General features: G+C 45.5%; 1 protein-coding gene across 4 annotated transcripts in view; it reads right to left on the bottom strand.

Moving 5' to 3' along the window:
• Positions 1 to 23206, bottom strand: part of PABIR2 (PABIR family member 2) — a 252688-nt gene extending 229482 nt beyond the window's left edge. Inside the window, exons 1-2 of one of the 4 annotated variants that reach the window (XM_086918677.1) lie at positions 22999 to 23206; positions 11138 to 11220 (exon numbers count right to left, since the gene is read on the bottom strand). The gene's annotated coding sequence lies outside the window, so the exon portion shown is untranslated. The remainder of the gene's footprint in view (positions 1 to 11137; positions 11221 to 22998) is intronic. The other 3 variants (XM_086918679.1, XM_086918680.1, XM_086918678.1) reach the window with 3 other exon arrangements.
• Between the last annotated feature and the right edge of the window lie 789 nt (positions 23207 to 23995).

The raw sequence follows: 23995 nt of genomic DNA, 5'->3' as shown, positions 1-23995 counted from the left end.
TCGAGCTCGCTGTGGCCATCTCCTGTCTCCTGGGAAGCCCCAACACACACAGAGACACACACACGAGCGCCCATGCACGCTCGCACGCACACATACATACAGAGACACACACCCCCGCCCACACAAACACACGCACACACACACGAGTGCATCGAGCCCCCCCGCTACCGTCACACGCACACACACACACACACACAAAGACCCCCTCCTACAACTAAGGCCCACTTACCGCCACTCCGGCCTTCAGCCGCCACCGCGGGGCTCTCCCACGGGCATGGGAGCCCGAGGGAGAGCCCCGCTCGTCTCCTGGCTAGCCACTCCTGTTTCGTGCAGGAAGCTCTTGCACACGAAGGCCCACCCCACTGTAGTTGTTACGCGCACGTCTTCGTTTTTTTCCGTCTTGTTTAAGTGATTGTAGGAGTGAAAGTCTCTGCACTGTTGCAGCTTTGCTTCCCTAACATTCTTTATGTTTTATATTTATTTTATTGGATTTTTTTTGTATAGAGAAAACAGTTCTGGCAAAAAACATTAGCACATTCTCATTGATGTACTTCTGATTTTTTGACAAGTTGTGCATTGATTGAGATAGTCTTGACATGTGGGAAATATGTAGCGCAACCGAAAACCAACTGTTCCTCAAATCCCCTCTCCCACAGTCTCCCCAACTCTGCCACCCCCTTAATTCGCTCAAACCTTAACATAAGTGATGGTGCTGCACATCCATTGTTGCTTCGCCAGGAGAGCACTAGGTTCTGCTGGACTAGGGGGGGTGAACCCACCCAAAGTGAACGGTGGCCCTCTTAACTGCTGTCTTTCCATACCGGTGTGAAGAGGAGCGCTAGGCCTCGTAGGGCAGGCAGCAAGAGTCGGGATGTGAGCCACCCCCAGCGGCCCAGAGGCAGATGCGGCGCAGACCAGCCGAGGTAAGGCGCGGGCAGGGTCCGGGGTCCCGGGGAGGAGGCCGGGCCCCGGGGGTCTCAACGGCCACCCACACCGGGGGCCCTCCAGTCTATAGAAGGGAGGCACTGTCTCCAAGCCAGCACTCGGGGGCCACAGAGTGTGAAGCCGGGCTCATTTGAAAACTATCAGCTGTCTTATGGACACCAGGGCCCCACGCACCTCATCCTATCCCCCAACCCCATCCTACCCAAGCTATGTTGTAGTGCACAAGGGCAATCTGTGTATTGTGAAGTCGACAGAACGACAGCTGTCAAAAAAATCAAGACATGGGTCCTGCTCGCTGATGGGACAAGGGAACAGGTGAAGAACGGGACGCGCGCAGAGTGGGTAATGCTGATCAAATGTTAGAAGAATCGGGGGCCTAGCAAAGACCGAGCAGGGCTGTAGCGGAAGAGAGAAGAAGTGTGTTAGTCAATTCCCGCAATATTAGCTGAGCAGCAATGGCAAAAGGGGCCTCTGAGGATGGGGGGGCTGCTGGGGGGTCCTTGGTTTGCCGGGACGGTGGGGTCGAACAGGGGCTGGTAGTGGTTTGTGTTCGGGCGTCATAGGTGCAAGGGGGGGGTGGGAGGCATGCGAGGAATGCAGGGTCTGGCGGCGCTGGCTGAGGGCTGGAGGTCTCTTGGCTCACTTGGGCAAAAGGACATCGCGTAGCTGACAATGGAGCAGATCCACTTCCGACTTTGCCCTGATGCGGTAGGGGAGGGGGGGGGCTCGCAATTAAGGGTAACAAAGGTTTCGGTAAAATAAGTACGGGACGATGCGGCGTCTGGCGGGACAGTGGCGCGCGTCAGAAGAGGGCAGAGGTGCCACGGTGCTCAACGCAACATCAATAGCAGCGGAGGGGGGGCGATGAAAAGGATATCAGGTGCGAAGAATGGGTTGGGCGGGCATACAGGAAGACTTGGGGCGCAGGGAGGGGTGCACGGATAGTGTTGGCTGGTTGCAGAGGGTTGTGGGCTCAGCTGAGGGTTTTGATGCAGGGGTGGGCCGGCAGCACAGGGTGTGGCTTTGCGGGACAGTGGAGGCGTGTCTTCCACGGGGCGGATGGGTGGCGCTCAGGGCACCTGAAGGAACCGGCTGTAGCACGCATGGTGGAGTGGCAAAGGAATAACGGGGGGAGCAAGGACACGAAGTGGGTGGAGGGTACTGCTGGCCTGGTGGTGGTTGTCCATTCGGGTGGGCATGCTGGGCATCGAAGAAAGACGGGCTGACAAGAGATGGGTGGAGAGGTGCGCAGCCTGTGGCGGTGGACAGGAACGTTTGTATAGAAGGCTTCTAGATATGTCCAGGCAAGATCGCACACTTTTTAAAATTTATTTTTTAAGCTTTGACTGGTGCCAAAAACTCCACTGGTAGTGGTCTCCAGAAGGCACCACGCTCCCAAAGTGAAATCCGTATCCTAATACGGGCATACAAGAGGATTTGATCCCAGCCCGTGCCCCTAATCCCCCAGACCAACAAATCTGTAGCAGAATACACAAATATAGTCTGCCTATCCTCATTCAGGAATTAATGTATGCTAATCCTAAACCTAGAGTACTTGTGTGAGAGGTACACTGTAGCCGTCAAGAGCGAGGGTAGATGGAGGGGGAACAGGGTTAATAAATAAATGATTCCAAGAAGTACTCCAAAGGGGTATTCTCAAAAGGAGTAGAACAACCGTTACAAACTGGGCTTATTAATTTGGCACTATGAAATTAAACTGGCATACTCTTGTTGCAAGGCAGAGGAATCAGTAGAGTTGAGAGGCAACCTAATGAAAACTAAAAGTTTCACAGCAATAATGTGAGACTGGAGTTAACTAAGAGCTGAAAAGTATGGCATCAATTGAAGTAAGTGTCCACTGAAAAATGTTTACAACAAGGGGTGGTGAGGGACAGAGTCTCTGAATTAAGCAGAAAGCTCTCACCCAGTCAAGAGATCAGGGCTAGATCCAACACCGTTTTTTAGCTCACTGCACCATCCCAGTTTCAGAACCTGGCTGTATGCAAATTAGTCTGTTCCTGTCCCAGTGCATGATGGGAACAGGGCAAACTAAACTACAAAAGCCAATTCTTACCCTGGGAAGGAAACAAGCTCCCGGGGACCGGTTTCTGGCATTACAGCCGTCTTCGGCCTGGTTTGCTTGAATCCTGATGGTGCAATGAGCAAGGGTCTCACATCTGAGAATACCCTTCCACGCTTAGGGTGGACAAAAATATTTACAACAAGGGGTGGTGAGGGACAGAGTCTCTGAATTAAGCAGAAAGCTCTCACCCAGTCAAGAGATCAGGGCTAGATCCAACACCGTTTTTTAGCTCACTGCACCATCCCAGTTTCAGAACCTGGCTGTATGCAAATTAGTCTGTTCCTGTCCCAGTGCATGATGGGAACAGGGCAAACTAAACTACAAAAGCCAATTCTTACCCTGGGAAGGAAACAAGCTCCCGGGGACCGGTTTCTGGCATTACAGCCGTCTTCGGCCCGGTTTGCTTGAATCCTGATGGTGCAATGAGCAAGGGTCTCACATCTGAGAATACCCTTCCACGCTTAGGGTGGACAAAAATATTTACAACAAGGGGTGGTGAGGGACAGAGTCTCTGAATTAAGCAGAAAGCTCTCACCCAGTCAAGAGATCAGGGCTAGATCCAACACCGTTTTTTAGCTCACTGCACCATCCCAGTTTCAGAACCTGGCTGTATGCAAATTAGTCTGTTCCTGTCCCAGTGCATGATGGGAACAGGGCAAACTAAACTACAAAAGCCAATTCTTACCCTGGGAAGGAAACAAGCTCCCGGGGACCGGTTTCTGGCATTACAGCCGTCTTCGGCCCGGTTTGCTTGAATCCTGATGGTGCAATGAGCACTGAAAAATGGGCTTGCTTGAGGGTGCAGGTGGGGACATCTCATTCTCCAGTAGCAGTTCACAAAGCATCCGGAGGCCAACTGTAATTTGCCTTAACCAGTGACAATAAAGATAGAGGTGCTCGACCAGAGTTGCCAACGACCCATATAAAAGTGAAAACAAATTAACAGCTAGAATCCTTCTCATAGATAGTCAATAAAGCAAATTATTTGTACCATAGCGTAGAAGGGCAACCGGACGTGTAAGCAGATGTATTACTCGATTGTGCAGGAACTGCAGGTGGCTATATCGTTAGATGACAGGACATTTCAACGTTTGCCAACTCGACAAGTGAGAAATCTTCTTTGTAGCCTCCCAACTTAGAAAAGGAGATATTCTCTGAGATTTTGGTCGGAACTTATTGTCTTTATCTCTGAAGTACACAATGTCCCTGAGTCCCATTAAAGCAGGGGGGCCTACTAGAGGAACTCTAGACAGTTATTTCTCTAGGGCACCTTTAGACACCGAGCGCGTACTAGCCGAGCGCCGGGCTGAGCGTCGCCGCTCGGTTGAATCTATCAAAGCAGTCGCTCTTCCTTGGATCCCCAGCACTCAGGTACCTCAGTACATATGACTTCCCTTACTTTAAATAAGGACCCTGATATATCACTTCTGGATAGCATCCCTATGTTACTTCGCGAGACTACTCCTCTATCTCATAAGTCCCAAATCCAGCCAACTAACATCTCACCCATCCTTAGCAACTCAATTGTAGTGGTAGAAGCATCATCTGAGCCGTCCCCACTAGTAGCTGAGGCAATTCATAAAAAGGTCCCAAAAAAAAAAAAAGATACTCCCAAAGTGCAAGGTTCTCCGCCAAGGAAAAGGAGAAAGAGGAGGAGTGACCAGCAGAGAACAAAGATTAGCCATGCTGATTTTGGTAAAACCTCTAAAATCCCTGTATCGAAGGAAGTTAATACGGTAGGCTTAGATACTCCACCACACCTCCCGGCAAATGAAACATCAGGTTCTGCTTTATTCGGAAGTATGGAACAGCTAATTAGATCCTTTATACTCCCGGTTGTAGAAAGGGTAAAAAATTTGGAGCTATGGTTAGGGAATTTGGAGCAGGCAATCAGTATAAATACAGGGTTGATTAAGGACCTAGGGAAGCCGGCACTGTCACATTTAACCTCTACATTACCTCTAAAATCTAACCTACAGAAGGAGGTAACTAAAATTACTAAACCAACCACGCGATCAACAGAGGGTAACCCCTCCTAAACTGGCACACAAACCGGTGCAGAATGTTGTTAAAACTGTACATGATGGGAGTAGTAGTAATAGCCCAGCTAGGACAGAGAAGCCCAAGAGACGCCCAGTGGAATTGCCCCCAGAAGTGGTACCGTTCGTGGTGGTCCTTACAGGAGTTCCAACACTGGTAGAGGGCAAAAGGGGGGGGCTTCTTTCAGTTAAAACAAAGTCATCCACTGGCTTAGCCAGCATAGACCACTCCCCCATAACATAAATGGAGAGATCCTGCACGTTAGGCGTCTCCCCTGGTTGGGAAACAGAATCAAGGATATGGAGGGGGACATTATTGTTGTCAATTTTAGAGACCATGGAGCTGTCAGACACATTTTAGGCTGGTTCCTAGGTAATGGTAGTAACTCTATCATTCCCAACGATCTGAGGTATTTCTACCCAAGACCCTTAGTGGTTTCTAAAATGTATTCTGGGGCTCTAGCCTTCCATCAACCTAATCGCTTTATACCTCCTAAAAAACGTCACATGCCCCATGTATCCTACTCTACGGTCCCTGACAGTATCTGGATGGGATACTGTTCCATCTGGGCAACACAGAAGTAAGTGGACTGATTCATGGGGTCCGCTCACCCCACTTGAGGCGACGAACAGATTTAATGCCCTCTCAGGCATTGACTGTGATTGACAGATTGGGTTCCCCGGTAGCCCTTCGCCCATCCCTGAAGAAACTGTGGCACTTGCAAATCATATTACCGTAGTCAACCTTTCAGTATCGGAACAGGTATCCCAGCCTCCATTCTCTATTCCTCTTGCTGACCGACTTATATTAAGCAGTGAGACAGAAGAAATGGTGGATGTGAGTACTAACGCAATCAGTGAATCCCCAGATTCCTGGGATTGTGCACCTATTAAGCTGGGTTCAGCCGACTCACTAATTAATGTTCTTTCCTGGAATGTGGCAGGATTGAAGAACAAACTGCCCATTCCAGCTTGGGGTTCCTTCATGTCCTTACAGGATATTTGCATGCTACAGGAAACCTGGGCGCAAAAAGAAAGTATAGTCTCTGGCTTTGCAACCTTTGATGTCTTAGCAACTATGGGTGGTCGTGGTAGGCCATCGGGTGGGTTGTCTATCTGGGTTGGCACCCATTTGGGGGTCCAGGCAACGCATATCAATACTAACTCTTTAGACGTTCAGTGCGTTCTTTTAACCCCGCCAAATAAGCAAAAGATAGCTCTGATTAATGTACACTCAAAGCCAGTTAGGCGAGGTTCGGAGTCCGAGGCTATAGAAACTTTATCAAAATTTATTCAGACGATTGATCCTTCCACTGTGATAATTCTGTGCGGAGATTTCAATTGTTACTTTGAGCCTCTTGTGGACCCAAGTTTAGGAGACCCAGATGAAGTTGATTTGCTGTGGTCTATCCCGGACCCGCTGATTCCCACGGTCAAGGTTTGGACCCCACTTGTTCTACAACTGCAGTCATTGGCGTTAGTCACTTCGTTACGAGCATGCAATGGGAGGGTGGAGCCCGATAGGCCTGGGAGAATTACTTTCAATTGCTTAAACCAGACTTCTGTGATTGACTACATATTCATGGAAGCCAGGTACTGGGAGAGGTTGCTTGAGTTTAGGGTTGTCGACAGGTATGATAGCGACCATAATGCTTTAGTTCTCTCTCTTAAACCGGGGAGCTTTGGGTTAAACAATCCACCACCTACCCAAAAAAGTGCTTCACAAAACACTAACAATCACCATTTGCAGGCGAAGGGTTAAATGGTCAGATTTCCAGGACTCCCCGAGCAAACTTGCTGACTTGTATGAGACTGCAATCCCATTTATCGCCGAAATGGGGAACCCTGACTGTATGGGAACGGCCACTGATATAGATAATCAATTGGTGGCCACCTTAAAGGACGCCCTTTGCCTTTTGGTAAGGACTAGCCAGCCCTGGGCGAACAAGCATTTGTGGTTTAACGCCTCATGCCGTAAGTCCAAAAAAGCCCTGCTATTAGCATTAAAAACCAAAGACGTTGGAGCTAATAAAGTCCAACGTACTCTGTACAAGAAGGCAATTAGTGACGCAAAGAGGGAACGGGAGGTTCTCCTTTGGGAGGAGTTGGGAGCTGCACTCACTGCCAGGGACTCCAAAGTGTTTTGGACTATCGTTGCAATGGGTCTTCATGGCCTCAACCCTGTCCCTGGCCCTAACATTTCTTCGAACATTTGGGAAAGTCACTTTGGTGGCCTGTATGAAATTCCTGAGACAGACAGCTTAACTTGTGACTCCCAACAAATTTCAAATGTCCTTGACCCTGAAGAGTCTGGAATGATGACTATAGTCCCCAGCCTCCAGCCACAGGTCGAACCTTTTACACAGAGAGGTTGAGGCAGCAATAGGTAAACTGCTTCCCAATAAGGCCCCAGGGCTAGATAAATTACCAGGGGATTTGTTTCGAACACAGCCTAAAATCTGGGCACCTTATCTGGTCGTTCTATTTAATGGAGTTCTACTGGGTGCTGATCTGCCCCCTACCTGGATGGGGGCTGAGATTGTGCCAATCCTCAAAAAGGGCTGCCCGCTTACCCCCTCGAACTACAGACCAATTAGCTTAATTGATACATCACAAAAGCTAATGAGGAGGGTCATTCTTGACAGGATCCTGGGGTGGATTTATGAAAATGAGATCCTATCTACATTCCAGCAGGTTTTAGGTCCGGCACTTCCACTCTAGATCAGATATTTTGCTTGCAGGTCCTGTATTGGAAGGTAGCAAAGGTGGAGGGTGGCAGCCTCTACCTTGTGTTCGTGGATTTACGGGCAGCTTTCGATCTAGTTCCTCGAGCGAAATTGTGGAAGGTACTGGCAGACCTAAGACTTCCGTCTTACCTGCTGTCCATTCTGTCTAGGCTCCATACAAATAATTATGCCCAGGTTCGGTGTAGTAGGCATGGTGATCTCACGGACCAATTTCCTGTCCAAAAAGGGGTTCGCCAAGGGTGCATATTGGCTCCCACGTTATTCAGCCTCTACATTAATGGACTTGTGGACTACCTGAACGGTGTGGTGGATAATGATGCCCCTAAACTGGCCACGGGGAGGGTGTCTGCTCTGATGTTTGCAGACGACTGTTGTCTAAAACATAGTCGGGCATCCAAAAAACACTCGATGGCTTTGTAGAGTTCTTTGCGCTCCGGGGATTGGAAATCAATCTGGAAAAAACAAAGATCATGATATTCAATCCCCCTAAGCGGACACGCCCCAACCCGGTCCTATACGGTATTCCCCTGAGAGGGTTGAGACATTGGTCTACTTGGATGTTACCCTTACATAGGAACTTTGAGTGGAACACACAGATTGCCAAATCTGAACTAAAACTATCACAGCTTGCGGTGGGAATTAGTAAAGTAGTGAAAAGGTCAACATTTAAGCCGGTGTCCCCGGCTTTGGAAATATACTGTCGCCAGGCTAGAACTGCAGTAATCTATGGGGCGGAGCTTTGGGGGCACAAAAAAATATCGACCATCTCAAGGGTGGAACAAACTTTTATGAGAAATCTAGTTGGATTACCTGCTAGTACACCCTTGATCCCCCTAAGAATGGACCTTGGGATGGAGCCAATAGAGGAAATTGCGAGTGCAAGACCAATTATGTACTGGAAGAGGCTGTGGTCAGTCCCAGAATTGGCCGCATACAGAACAGAACTATCTGAGATCTGGACTGCTCTGAAAAGCAAAAAGATACCGTGGTTTGAGCATATTAGGGCAGATAGTCTCCGGCTGGGTCTCCCGGACTTGTGGGAAAAACCAGAGACCTTTTGCACTGGGATACCAAAACGAGAACTTCGTGCTCTGATACGCATGCAGAATTCTCAAACACTTCTGAGCTCTGCAACTATGGGCAGGCTAACGTCTGAGTTCCTCTTAGTTAAATCGGTCTCTAAAATTTAAGGAATTCATGGATGTAACTGAACCCCCTCTTGCCAGAAAGTTGTATCTCCAGTTAAGGCATGGCACTTTACCCATTAGGTCATTTACAACCAAATGGACCAAAACCAGTATTGTAGTTTGCCCTGCCGGAGACTACAAAATTGAAAATGTACCACGTTTTGTTTTTTTGTCCAGTTTATTTCGCTATTAGAAATGGTTGGCTGATTCCAATTTGTAAGAATCTCAAATTTCTGCATTCCTCCCAGGCATGTAGAATATTGACTCATGATACTCATCCCCCCCATTGTGTTTGCTGTATCTCGATACCTATTTAGCATATGGCGTAGGAGACAAACATTTTTAACTTAATTGTTAGTAATTATGAAATTTTATTGTTCTTCTTTATTGATCACTCATAGTTTAATTCTCTTTTTAAATGTCGAATGATAATTTATTGTTTTAACAATTTGTGCTGGTTTGTATTTGTGCACTTTTATGGTCACTGACCAAAATAAAGTTATCAAATGAAAATGGAGATATTTGTAGTAAAAAGTTATTGCTGTCAGTAAAGAATAATTTCTGACCACCAGGGAAGACTCCTTTAAAAGGACCGTCACTCCTGAAGAATGGGCACTAGCTTTCCCGGATCAAAAAATGCAGTAATGGTCTTTTTTTTATTATTCGTCAGGATTACAAAAATGCAGCAAATACAAATCAAGAAGTTATGAACTGTGTGTAAGGCTCATCTGCTATTTGTGCACTTGGAAACAGGCAACTATCTAGTCCACGGCGACAGTCAGCACTGGGTATACAGATCGCATCTTGGAAAAAAACAGTTAGCATTGATTACAATACTGATGAAATTTGCGAGCAGTTCGAAAAAATGGTTCAGCACACCATATAATGTACAATAACAGTATCAATGAGGTCAAAAATATCAATAAGCCATGATGTATTCTTTTCTTGCTTTATTTCAAATCTTCACATATAAGTAGCCAACGCGTTTCGTCCGAAGGACTTCTTCAGGGCGAAATGATAAGATACTGTTTTGTGTTCTGGACTTTAACAGTAAAAAGCAATCTCCAGCTACTGTAATGGCACCAGTCTCCAGGAACTTGGATGGCAAATATCCTTTTGTTATGTGATGGACTGATCAAGTTTTATGTGATTAATATATTCGAACTAGATTTCCGAGACGACGACCGAGGAGACCACATGAAACTGAAATATAGCGAAGGTGAATATTGACATCACCTTTCGTGGATGTGTATTTTGACATCCTTTCTTTTCGCTGGAATATATTCATCACATAAAACTTGATCAGTCCATCACATAACAAAAGGATATTTGCCATCCAAGTTCCTGGAGACTGGTGCCATTACAGTAGCTGGAGATTGCTTTTTACTGTTAAAGTCCAGAACACAAAACAGTATCTTATCATTTCGCCCTGAAGAAGTCCTTCGGACGAAACGCGTTGGCTACTTGTATGTGAAGATTTGAAATAAAGCAAGAAAAGAATACATCATGGCTTATTGATATTTTTGACCTCATTGATACGGTCATTGTACATTATATGGTGTGCTGAACCATTTTTTCGAATTGTATACAGTGCCTTTGGCATTGACTCTGGAGGCCTAGGGGTATATGGCCTCAGGTTCTTGGCACCCACAGATACAACCAGACCATGATTTATTAGATTGAGTTCAGTCAAGTGTCTCACCCTGTACCCCCTGTTCTAGCATCGCAATTTGCGAGCAGCACCCATGCTGGGATAAAATTAACTCATAATAGTTGATAACTCATAATAGTTGAAGCAGGCTATTGGAAATGGCTTGAACATTATAAATGAGCAGTTATTCATAATGTGTGTTTTAAAGGCGCTTGTCGAGTACTACTCTCTTGTTGGATAAGTGATTTCTGGTGTTTGGAAACCATGTGTATAGGTCAATCTCACAACCTGGGAAAATGACACCCAAAGCAATGCAAACAAACAACCGACACCCCCTCCCTCCCTCCCCCCTCCCCCCCCCAACACTGGGGGAGATCTAGGCCCCCAAGTTTGTTCAAGAGCTATAGACATTCACCATTAACTGCAACAGCCCATTAATGGAGGGAACTGGTGCATGCCTTCATTCATGGAAGGCCTTCTCTTACCTTCGTAAATCTACTGCCAATGCTGAGCAGATGCTGCTTTGTACGACAGGAGACCATGTAGATGGTTCATGAGAACTGCAGACCTGGTGGAGTTAAAAAACATTGTTCACGGTCAAGTAGACTAGAACACCTGTTTAATCCCTGTAATAGTGGAGTTATATTAAGTTTTTTATTTTTCTTTGATTTCATGAAATCTTGGAAATAGGGAAACTGTGGGCCACACAACTGTTGAATATGCAGACATAGATCAATCTGTTAACCAACTTTTGGTAAAGGGGTCAACAGTTTGTCCCTGGAACTGTAAATGATGATACAGAAGAGCAAACAAGAACTTCTTAAGTGCTTGCATGACACTGTTATAACACGTTTTCACTGTGCCAGGATATGAATAACTATAAGAAACAGTTGAAATTATGATCCACCATTTTAGCACGTAGGCTTGATAGCTTGCTGACACAGTAGAAGTGTCTCCCTTTAAACATCTCAAAGCCCAGAACAGAGAAACCAGCAGCTGGGGGGGAAGTAATTTCTCCAGCCTGCTTTTCTCTGCGGACAAAATATATAGTTTCTTTTTATTTTTTGAGCATTCATTAGTCCAATGATACAGACAAGTGGATTCCTACTGCCAATGGTATTGCCGTGTGGATTAGTGGTTTCCAATGTCTTTATTTAGATCTCTGTACTACCAGCAGTCAGGAACAGGCTATTCTCCTACTTTCTCTTTTGATATGGCCACACAAATGGTGGGCTTGCTGAAGAAACACCATGCCCAATAACCTGTAATGCAGGTGCCTGATCTTTAAATGTATACACCATTTGTTAATGAATGTTAATAACCTTTGAACGTTCCTTTGAAACTCTTATGATTACAGGACCAGCTATAAACAGCTAGCTTCCTTGATATGAAAGGTTTAGTACAAGAGCCTTCTACACTGCATGCCTATATAACCGCAACCATACATGAGAACCATCAGCAACATTTCATGTTAAATATGAAAGCCATGCCACTTAGCATATCAAAATGGATATAAAAGGGGAGCCACACATCTTGCCATCTTTAACACAGTTTTCCAACATCCCAATGGTGGAAACATTATGAAAATGAAAGACAGAATGCAAGCTCATTAGTAGGGGAGTGTTACTCGTCCTGCAGTGCTTTATACTTAACAGACCTATGCCATAGTTCTGCCCATCGAGTTATAAATCATGTGAGTTCAGCCAGGATGCATAAGACCCCCCCACCCCCCGGAGGGATTCATTCATTGGGGTCGGTGTAGGGCTGCAGCACCTCTTTTCCCTCAAGCCTGCTCATAACAGATGTGTTTGTGTAGGAGCTTATATCGGCCATAAACCATCAAAGGTTCAGTGGAATGGTGTTAGAACTCCATCCCAAAAAAGCACAATACCTGAAGGGCTGCCATACAGACTGTAATAAACAATGCAATACACTGGACCCACCAAGAATAATTCCAGAATACATTAATTTCTAAGTACCAAGGTCACCATAAAGCCACAACTGCTCACACACCCAAAAGTAATTACCTTGCTGTCTATCGCAAACCAATAAATTACTAACTGGTATGCCTCTCACCCCAATTCCCCTTAGACAGCATAGGAAAACAGGCTAGAGAACTGAAAAATTGGGGAGCACAAAGACCTACTCCAATCCAGATAGCATAGTGTACGGGTACCAAAAAGTTATATAAATTCAATTCTTGATTGAAACATTTGGACAAATAAAAATCTGCTTCAAGAGTACTCAAATAGATGTATAACCACATATGGAAAGCCTTCAAATTCCTCAATGAAATGCTGAGGCACAGAGACATACTAAAGACCCGTCAGACCTCAAGAATTTCAGGCCCACCTCACTGCTTCCTTTCGCTGCCAAAGTCATCGAAAAGGCAGTCAACACCCAGCTAGTACGCTTCACAGAAACTCACAAATGCAAAAAGAACAATTGATGAACAGAATGCAGAACAATGTCATACATTCACCCCAGTACAGAGATCGGGGCCTAAAGCCATAGTTTTTTTGCTCACCGTGCAATTCCAGTTTGGACCCAGCCATATGCCACTCAGTCTTGTCCCTGAGACCAAAGGGAACAGTCCAGCCCAAATTGCAAGGCCAGGTCCTACCTGGACGGGAAACAAGCATCCTAGGACTGGTTTCAGGCTTTCAGTCGTCATCAGCCAGGATAGCTGGACTCCAGTGGCATGGAGAGCACGGACCCACGTGGCCAGGCGTGGGTCCCTTGCTCACTTTGCCACTAATTCTTCAGTGCTGCGAAAAAAATAATTTGATGCCTGCTAATTTTTAAAACTGGATATTTGGTCTCCATCCTGGTCAAGCTGCATGCCTTCAAAATGGTAAAGAGGCCATCCTGAGTGCAGCGAGGAAGAAGGCGGACATCTCCTTCCAGAACTTAAAGTGCTCCATATTACAATGATTTGGCGCTTGCCACCCTCGCACGACGACAACTCCTGAGGCCCATCACCGCCAAGCTGAGAGATGAATACATCTGCTATCGCTGGTCGTTCCCCTTCGGCTTGGCCTTTGAATACAAGAGTAAAATGACCAAAGAGGCAGCAATGGAGCTAAGGTGAACAAGGAGTGGTGGTGACCACTACCTAATCAACACACAATGACAATCTCTGAGCATACTCCTGATACCCATCCTGACAGCAGAGTCCGAGCACAATGACGCCCGGTGGAGCTGCTCTGTTCAGCTATCAAGGAGATCGGCCTTGGTTCATCCCCTGACCGTCACCTACCCAGCCGTACTTTGGGCACAGTTTGTTCTCCACATCTCCCGGTCTTGTCCAAACCCCCCCACCCCCATCATATTTCTGTGACTCTGCTTTTTCCTTGTCTCCTATCTATCTGTTCCAACTCAGCATTCTTTCGTTCTTTGTCTACTTCCTTGCTCCTATCCCCCCCTCACCTGAATCTTTCCCCTTGTCCGCTTCACCGGCTGGCCCCCTGTCCTTTTGTGCCCTTTGACTAAGCACTCCTTCCCTTTTTGAGGAAAGATCCAAGATATATACGCTGAAGTCTCAGCATAGCCACTGAGAGAGTCCACAGAGACAAGGGAGCCACTCACAATTGAGGTATGGTATGGCACCCCTTGCCAACGCATTCCCTGTCCCCTTTTTGGGTAAGAATCCAGTAAATAGGCCTTAGAGTCTCAGAGACCCCCCTGAGAGAGAGTCCACTGCGCTTAGGGAGCCTCTCGCAACCCCCCACTCCCCGGAATATCTACCCTTGCCAGCTTTTTCCCCTACCTATATGTTCCTTTTGGTTTGTCTCAACCTTACTCGTAACTAAAATTGCCATGCTCCAATAACTGTGTAACCTTTGTAAAGCTGTAACCTGCAATTTATTGTCTGATACCCATGTAAAGCGCTCTGATACCTCCGGCTCTAGCCAGCGCTGTATAAAACCTTTTTAAATAAAATAAATAAACCCAGATCTGTGACTGGGGGTGAGTGTCTGAATAGTTTCAGCAATCTGGCCATCATCTCCTTGTGTTTGCTTTGGTCGCCCTAAGGTGACAGGGTATGCCCAGACGTGGGTCCCTTGCTCACTTTGCCACTGGATTCTAGCGAGCCTGGCTGATGAGGGCTGTTAGTCTAAAACCGATCCCAGGACGCTTGCTTCAACGTCTACATGGCAACACTCGCCAACATTGTCCGCTCACACGACCTCTACATAATCTCCTATGCCGACGACACCCAGCTGACCCTCGCCCCCCCTCCCCCTCCCCCAGGACCCCTCCACCGCCAGAACCAACCTCCACGAAGGAATGAAAACCGTTGTCGAATGGCTGAAAAACAGCAGCGTCCTGGGATCGGTTTTAGACTAACAGCCCTCATCAGCCAGGCTCGCTAGAATCTGAAAAACCGCCAACTGAACTCTGACAAAACGGAGGTCCTCCTCCTCGGCTCCGCCCCCTCCGCCTGGGACGACTCCTGGTGGCCAACAACACTAGGAACTGCAGCAACACCCACCGACCAAGCACGCAACCTTAGTTTCATCCTCGATGCATCGCTCTCCATGTCCAAGCAGGTCAACGCCGTCTCATTCTCCCGCTTCAACACACTCTGCATGCTCCGCAAGATCTATAGATGGATCCCCACGGAGACCAGGACGGTCACCCAGGCCCTCATCAGCAGCAGACTGAACTACGACAACGCCTTCTACGCAGGAGTATCGACCAAACCCCTAAAACGACTACAATGGATACAGAACGCCTCTGCTCGCCTTATCTTCGGAATACCTTGCCACAGCCACATCACACTCCACATGAGACCTGCACTGGCTCCCTGTCAACAAGAGGATCACCTTCAAGCTCCTCACCCACGCTCACAAGGCACTCCACAACACCGGACCAACATACCTCAAAAGACGTCTCACCTTCTACACCCCAAACCGCCAGCTCCGCTCTGCCAACCTCGCCCTCATCCTCCGCATTCTAAGAACAACCACAAGAGGCAGATTGTTCTCCCACCTCGCCGCCAAGACCTGGAACACCCTCCCCATCCACCTGCGACAGACTCAGGACCTACTGGTCTTCAGACTTCCCAAGACCTGGCTTTTTGAACAATAGCAGCACATAAACCCCCCCCCCCCCAACCCCCTCCCCCCCCTTCTCCCTCCCCCCTCTATCGCCTTGAGAACCTCATGGGTATGTAGTGCGCTCTATAAATGTATTGATGGATTGATTGATTTCCGGACCAAGGAAGACATGGCTTGGCAGTTCGGGCTGGACTGTTCCCATGAGGCACAGTGTCAAGACTGATTTGCATATAGCGGTGTCTGAACTGGGGTGGTGAAGTGAGCTAAAGAACGATGATGGATTCAACCCAGATCTGCAACTGGGGGCGAGTGTCTTAAAAGTTTCTGCGCTCTGTCCATCATCTCCTTGTGTTTGCTTTATACAAACCTTCAGAATCCTTGACACCTCCCAGTTCAGTTTCCGCGGCAACCAGAGCACCCAAAACACACTATTCGCCGCCACAGACAACATCCGTGCCCTCCTCGACCAAGGCCACACGACAGCCCTCATCTACCTGGACCCATCAGCAGCCTTCGACTCCGTCTCCCACCGCACACTAGCCACCAGACTCCACGACACAGGCATCAAAGGAGAGGGCTTAGACTGGATACGTTCTTTCCTCTCAGGCAGAACACAGAGAATAAGTCTCCCGTTCTCCCTCTCAGAACCGACAGAGATCAGATGCGGAGTACCCCAAGGATCCTTCCTCAGCCCTACACCCTTCAACCTCTACATGGCCCCCCTCGCAATCATCGTCAGAAGCCACAGTCTCAGCAAAGAACTAGTGAGTCTACTACGCCAATGACACTCAGCTCATCCTCTCACTTACCAAGGAACCAGACATCACCAGGCACAACTTTCAAGAAGGGATTAAAGCTGTTGCGACCTGTATGAGCAACAGCTGCCTGAAGCTCAAATCTGAGAAAACATAAGTACTCGTCCTCTGCTCCACCCCGTCCGCATGGGACGAAACCTGGTGGTCCCCTGCCCTCGGACACCCACACACCCCAACAGACCACGCTTGCAACCTCTGCATCATACTCGACTCTTCACTCACCATGAACCGCCAGAATAATGCTGTATCCTCCACATGCTTCAACGCTGTCCGCATACTTGGCAAGCCTTTCAAGTGGACCCCCCCCCCCCCCGCCCCGACTCCAGGAAAACCGTCATCCACGCACTCATCACCAGCAAAGCCCTATAAACCCGAATTCACAAAAACCTACTCCGCAATCTCCAGACCATCCAGAATGACGCAGCCTGACCTATCGATACCCCATGAGATGACCACTACACCAAACACCTCCGTGACCTCCACTGGCACACCATTGAAAAAAGAATAACCTTCAAGCTCCTCACAAACGCCTACAGAGCACTCCATAACACTAGACCCCAATACCTCAACAACAGAATCTCCTTTGATGCCCCCAAGAGAAACCTCCCCTCAGCTGACCACGACCTAGCCACCGTCTCTCGTTACTACAAGACCAGAGCTGGTTGAAGATCCTTTTCATGCATCGACCAAGACCTGGAACCAACTCCCCCTCCCCCACACGGACCCAATTCAGAAGGGACCTCAAGACTTGGCTCTTCGAATGACCCTAACGAAGCGGCTCTCCCCAGCGCAGCGCCTCAAGACCCTCGCGGTGAATAGTGCACTCTACAAAACCCCTGATTGATTGAAATCTAAGATGCAAAACAACTTTCCTCATCAAGTCAGTTCAAAATTCCCAATCACTATTAAGTTGCCAACTATCATTTCTTTTTGTAGCAACGAATTTCCAGCCAACACGTTTTGGCCCAAAGAAGGATAGTCACAAGTAAATTCCTCTAGGTTGGAAGTAACAAACTTACACCATTACATTACAAATATAAAATAACAGTCGCCAATGTGCTTCCGCTTCATGTTTCACCAATGATTGTCTAAACGTACGGCATACACTTTCCCCCTTTTTAGGGCTCGCTGCGAAAACGCGCTCTCGCTGAGAGAACTATAGCTGTCGGCTCAGCCAACAACGAGGGGAGACAAGAAGCTGGCCACGCGCCCAGCATTGTCTATGGCAGAGTCGGATTCCGACGCGTGCTTTGGGATTGGGTCGCGCGCGTCTCAATCCGACTCTGCCATGCGCCGTGTGTTTCAGTTTCGTTTTGAAGGCTGGCGGCAGCAGGGCTCTGGAGAGGGGCAGGAGGCGGGCTTACGGACTGCCTTAGTCATTCTGGGACCCAGTTCCCACTGTAGGCCACAAGTGCTTGTTAACCAGACACCCTAAAAGGAGAGCTCGACCAGCCCCCCAGCCAAAGTCATTTCACGGCCGGACAAGAGGCTACAGCTGAAATGGGAATGCATGGGAAAATGTGCTTTCAAAATGTAGACGTTATAGCACATGCAGAGTTGCTCAGCACAGCCCTATAATCAAGTAATTCTTGACAACATATTATATCCATTAGTTTAAAGGACTTTGAACGCCAGAGGCTAGCAGGGGAAAGAGGGGCATTACTAGAGGCTGTACCACATGCTCTCGGTTTTTAGTCCCAGTCCACCGGCTGCGGATGCTATTTACTAAAAACACTAAGAAATGCATTTCTCTGGTAAGGCTTGAAAAACGTCTGCTACGTACATTTAGCAAAAGGCATGTTTGCTTATAAAGTTTGTAGTACAGGCTTTTGTAACAGTAAAGGAAATGTCAAGGCTGCCTCGGCTATCTTTACCAGAAACTCAAATTTAAGGGGCCTGGTAGGGCTGTGAGAGGGGGGTTTGGTTAGTAGGTTCTGCCCTTCACTGAATGCTGGCGGTAACAGTAACAACAAGAGTGTCCTTTGGTAGACCAATGTAAAACCAACTCTTGCATACACCACTCACAAAGTTACATTGTTAGCTACGTATTTCAATATAGAAACACCAACTTGTAATGTGCTTGTCCCTTGACACACACACACACACACACACACCACCACCACACACCCACAACCACACCCACACACAAGCAACCACACACACACACAACCACACACATTTTATCATAAAAACAAATACTTACAATATATGCTTAAAACCCAAAACTAGCAGTCTATCCCCCACTCCATTGCTATCATCTTGCAAATCATCTTTATACACCAATACAGACTTTGCTAAAAGATTTAATGCAACACATTGTCCTATACAATGCCAATAACTCAAACTTTAATGTGCGAGGCCTATTGCATTGCAAATGCTTGTATAATGATAGTCGGTACATGGTCACAATTAGCCATCACCTCCAAAACGGTATACTGAAATGTACTTTATGCCGGTAGCATCATCATAAATATTTCTAAGTAACCATCGCAATTCAAGCTACAAAGTGTCAAAATATTTACAGTGCTGTCAAGTAATAGATACCATGGTAAAATTATATTCAATGAACATGTCCACACATCAATAACAAAGCAGAAATCCTACAGAAAACTGTGAAAGCACTGAAAACCATATTTCACTTAGCAATAAGTACACGTTGAGATCCTCATAGTCAACACCCCAAACATAGAAGGGCTCTAAGGTATCAAGCCAAATGCTATTGTGATGTTGTCTTATTCAGTCATTCAAAGACAATCTTAGTACGATATAAGGTCCTCATATCTCGTACCTCAATTAGAAAAATACTCAAAAAAGGTAGTAAACCAAAATAATGTTATCGTATTCAGTAAATCAAGAACAATCTTTAAAAAAAAATACATATATCAGAAGTTCAGTTTATAGATCTGAGAAAAAAAGTGAGACCCATTATTCGCACCAAACACTCTAGAAGTGTAAATGGCATTCATGCCGGCGCACATAGAAATTACGTAATCTGTCATTGTATTACATGGATATGTCATATCTACATCACGCCAGTCTGACTACAATTGAGTAACCATTAGTGAAGGTAGGTGCCATATTGGATGCCTTCTAAATTTCAATATATGGTACACTAATCCCTCCCTACTTCAAGGTTGGGGACGGCAGTAGGCTATGCCACATTGGAGCATTCTAAATAAAAAAATGTTACTACGGTACATCCACATTGCTTTGCGTTTAACTGTATAGTTATATCTGCCCAATGACTAACGATGACGAAATCTTAGGAAGAAACTTTCAAAATCTTTATAAATTATATATCTTTACAGATTCTGCCTTCAGCGTACTTCGTACCACAGAATAACGGACCACCACGCAGCAGGTAAATATTTCAGGAAGATTTATTTTCTCTTATCACGGTTCTTCTCTGGCATGACGCGTTTCGGTTAACAAGTAACCTTGATCACATGGCGACCATGCAGCATTCTTCCACATTAAATACTTATTTTTTTCAACCTTTCTGACCACGTGGTGCTAGAACGTGAAGATATACTACTCAAGACAATGTACTCTTACACTTATGTGTGCAGTATAACATTTCCATCAAGTTGTTTATACAATCTTATTGATTCTACGGTTTGGCAGTCATTATTTAAACATGTATTGTTTTATGAATGTGCAATATTATGCCATAAATATTAAATAAATAATAAATATGTGCAAACTAATTTCATTTATAACATTTTAAAATGTTTAAAAACTCTAAAATTCATCACATTCTAGAATTTATATATAACAGCATAAATGCTTGAAAATCAGTCCGCTGTTGTGCAACTTTATGCATTGGTTTATGCTAAAACTCCTAAAGAAATAAAACCTTGCAGTTAAAACAAATATCGGCATAAATGACTTATAAAACAAATTGTGTGCAAAATTACGCAATCACAGTACAAAAAAGGAATCCCTTCCTCCATATGTGCAAATATTGCCAAAGGTGACTGTCCTTAAAAAACGATAATATGATGTTTTATACAGTACTTGCATCCTAAGAGTTTTACAAGTTTCTATGGTTAAGAGTCCGAGCCCGGGCAAAAAAACAAATATAATTTATACATTGTCAAAAAAGTGCTCAGTGCATATACAATATGAAAAAATGCCAGTGTTATTTTAAAAGATAGGAATAAGAGATTACCTAAGCATTTGCATAAATATCTGATTCATCTTTCACCGTATTCTATTTTAAATTCTGGAATTGTATTTACAAGAATGTATGCATATCTTCCGTGTTATTTAATCCATGTGGAGACTTACTGTTAAGATTTAATATATATTTTGTCTCCAACTGCCTTAGTAACTTCTCTGTCCCCACCTCTTTTGGGTACCGGTACCGAATCAATGACATAAGATAAACAATTGATATTTTTTTCATGTATTCCCCTAAAATGTCTCGCTACCGGATAGGTGGGATCGCTGTTAATAATCGCTCGTATATGTTGTAAAATTCTCACGTGCACTGGTTTAATGGTGCTGCCCACATATCTAAGTCTGCATGTGCACGTGAATATATATACAGCGAATTCTGTACGACAGTCATAGTTACCTTTGATCTTATAATCACATTTGCTAAAGGGGGTGTTATATTTGGTGGTGTTTACGCCAAAGTTACACGCCCAGCAGGTTGTACATTTATAGAAACCCTGTTTAACTGGCAACCACATGGACGCAGGAGCCCCTGCTACCAGTGGTTGCGATACATATGCAGCCATGTTTTTGCATTTTCTAAAAGTTACCTTGGGTTTATCCGAAAGGTCCTCTTTTAAAATCCTGTCAGTTAAAACAATTGGCCAATTCCTATTTAGTATTGCTCTTATTTTACGTTCCTGCCTGCTGTACGTGGTAATCAATCTTGGTGCCTCTTCACTATTTACAGTTCCATTTTCTGCCTCAGTATCTGGTGGTAATAATTCCGATTGGGGTCTCTCACCAGCTTTACTTGTGGCTCTAGTAAGCATATCATCTGTATACCCCCTAGCTCGCAGCCTTTCTAGACTTTCATTCTTGCATCTTTCATATTCTTCGGGGGTGCTACATATACGCTTTAGTCGCAATACTTCCCCGTAGGGTATACTGGCAATTAGATGTTTTGGGTGTGCGCTTGACGCATGAAGGGTCACATTCCCTGCAGTAGATTTCCTATATGCAGTGGTGGTCAATTTATTGCCTACTGCCTGTATCTGAACATCTAAAAACTCAATTGAGCTCCTGCTACAATGAGACGTAAAGTACAGGTTATAGTCATTTGTATTCAGTTTTTCAACAAATTCCTTTGCACTTTCGCAGTCACCCCTCCGAAATATGTATATGTATATATATATATATATATATATATATATATATATATATATATATACACACACACACACACTCATCTAGATATAAATACACACACATACAAAATAGACATCATTACATCTAGTAATGTTAGTGTAAAAAAAAAAAAGGTAGAGCATTCTGGCAAATATTTAGAATGTCATACTGAAGCAATGACAAGTCAACTCATTTGAAATTAAACGAGGTTCAATTTTAAAAAGCAGAGTGCTGCCAATATCACTTGATCTAGTACAAGGCTGTCGGCCTGAACTTATCTTTATACAATAACAGCTATCTTCTTATGGCCTTCACACGCATCACTACTGATGAACCCCTTAACTTAGCACAATAAGTGCTCTGTTAAAACTAGGCTCAGGCAAAGTTTCCTTTTTACCACATAATCTCACGAATTTTGCATTAATGCTTGTTGCAAGAAATTTCCGGCACACGTCATGAGACAAGGTTTACAAAATTTTAGCAAAGGACAGAATGCAAGTAGCTGCAGTTTGCGGCACTTTTGTTTTTTAACTCTTTTTTAGCACAAGATGCATCCTCTTGTTTTCTCGCTAAAATATCATGCTAAATGGCAGTTTAGTATTTCACATACATTTTGCAGAATTTTCATTATTAATCAAGTGCAAGGTCAGGCTTTCCTGGTAAAAACGTATTCAATTCATAAGCATGACTGGTAGCATTGACATTCGATTTACACTAATGGTGAAACACACATCCTATGTTTATATTCAATTTCCAGTGAAATTATCCCAAACGGTCACTCTGCAAACTCTTCACTGAAATGGCAGGAAACACAAACGTTCTCCAAGCTACACGACGAATTAAGTACGCACAGCGTTTGCTATTACACACCTGCAAATGTGGTGCTAGAATGAAAACAATCCCTCTACAAAATCAAATTCACTGTTGAACAGCGACTGACCCTCAAATCCTAACCCCAGATATCGATATACTGTCACTCTTTACTCTCACCATATTCTGCACCCTTCAAAGCTTGTCAAAGACTCACCGCCTCTCTTCACAATAAATACAATTCTGAATTGTTTCCCCTGCCCGCTTGCATGCACGATCCTGAACTACTATTAAGGCGATGTTGCTCCCCACCTAGGTTCACATGCTGGACTTCACGGCAGAACAATCAGCCTGTTGCTTCTAACTGGAGGAACTGCATGGAACTGACAGGTGCAGGGGTTACGGTGACCACCTGCCCGTTAACTACAAGGCCCGTCCGTGCATTCAGTCTTTATCTCCGCCGTCCGTAGCTGATCTTCTAACGGATATCATTTGTCCGTGAATTCAGCACTTCCGGGTCGCCTAACAACCAATAGAACGGCTGAACATATTGAGGGAGTCGTCTAGGACCGGACGGTGCTGCTAATCTGCAAGGTGATCTGCGATTGGAGCTTTGGAGGCACCCAGAGATGGATATGGAGCCTACAGAATTTCGATGTGCTGATTGGCTGTGGAGTCCGCTCACGTCTTAGTCGAATCCGTCCACTTAGAGTAGGCGGGTGCTGCCCATCTTTGAGAGACTGGAGTTTATTTGTATTTCCAGCAGAACTAAATTAATCGTAATCCAAGCGTGGGCTGCTTGCCTCGAGCCGGCGTCTGCTGATTTTTGATAGGTGGGAGGAGGAGATGAGAGGGGAAGGGGAGCAGCGCGGAGTACTGTCGCAGGGCATGAGAGTGTGCGATTGTTGGACCGCGTCACCGTCTGTACGCGACTGTCAGAAGTGCCCCCCTTTGGCCTATGTTTGGACACAATATAACGTTGTCACTTCTCATAGAGAAAAATACGGTTCATTATTCATGTTTTAGGTCCAGATATGATTTCTAAATAGGACTTTACATAAAAGCGTCCATATTCCATTTTTACTTAGGCTTTTTTTTAACTATTAGTCATGGATCATTAAGGATTCTCTATGACACCTTTTGAGGTGTCACTTTTTTCTTTTATTTGCTCTTTTAAATTAGTACTGAAAAAAGAAAAAAATACAAGCTTTGAATGATTTTTTTTACCAGCCCGGCACATTAAATTACTGGTTATGGTGGTAAACAAATCTCCAGATGCAGGGGCGTAGGAGGCACTAAAATTCTGGGG

Source organism: Lissotriton vulgaris, chromosome 4_1 (genome assembly GCF_964263255.1).
Source record: "Lissotriton vulgaris chromosome 4_1, aLisVul1.2, whole genome shotgun sequence".
Lineage (NCBI taxonomy): Eukaryota > Metazoa > Chordata > Amphibia > Caudata > Salamandridae > Lissotriton > Lissotriton vulgaris.
The sequence above is the reverse complement of the archived record's forward strand: the minus strand, read 5'-3'. Positions and strand labels throughout refer to the sequence as shown.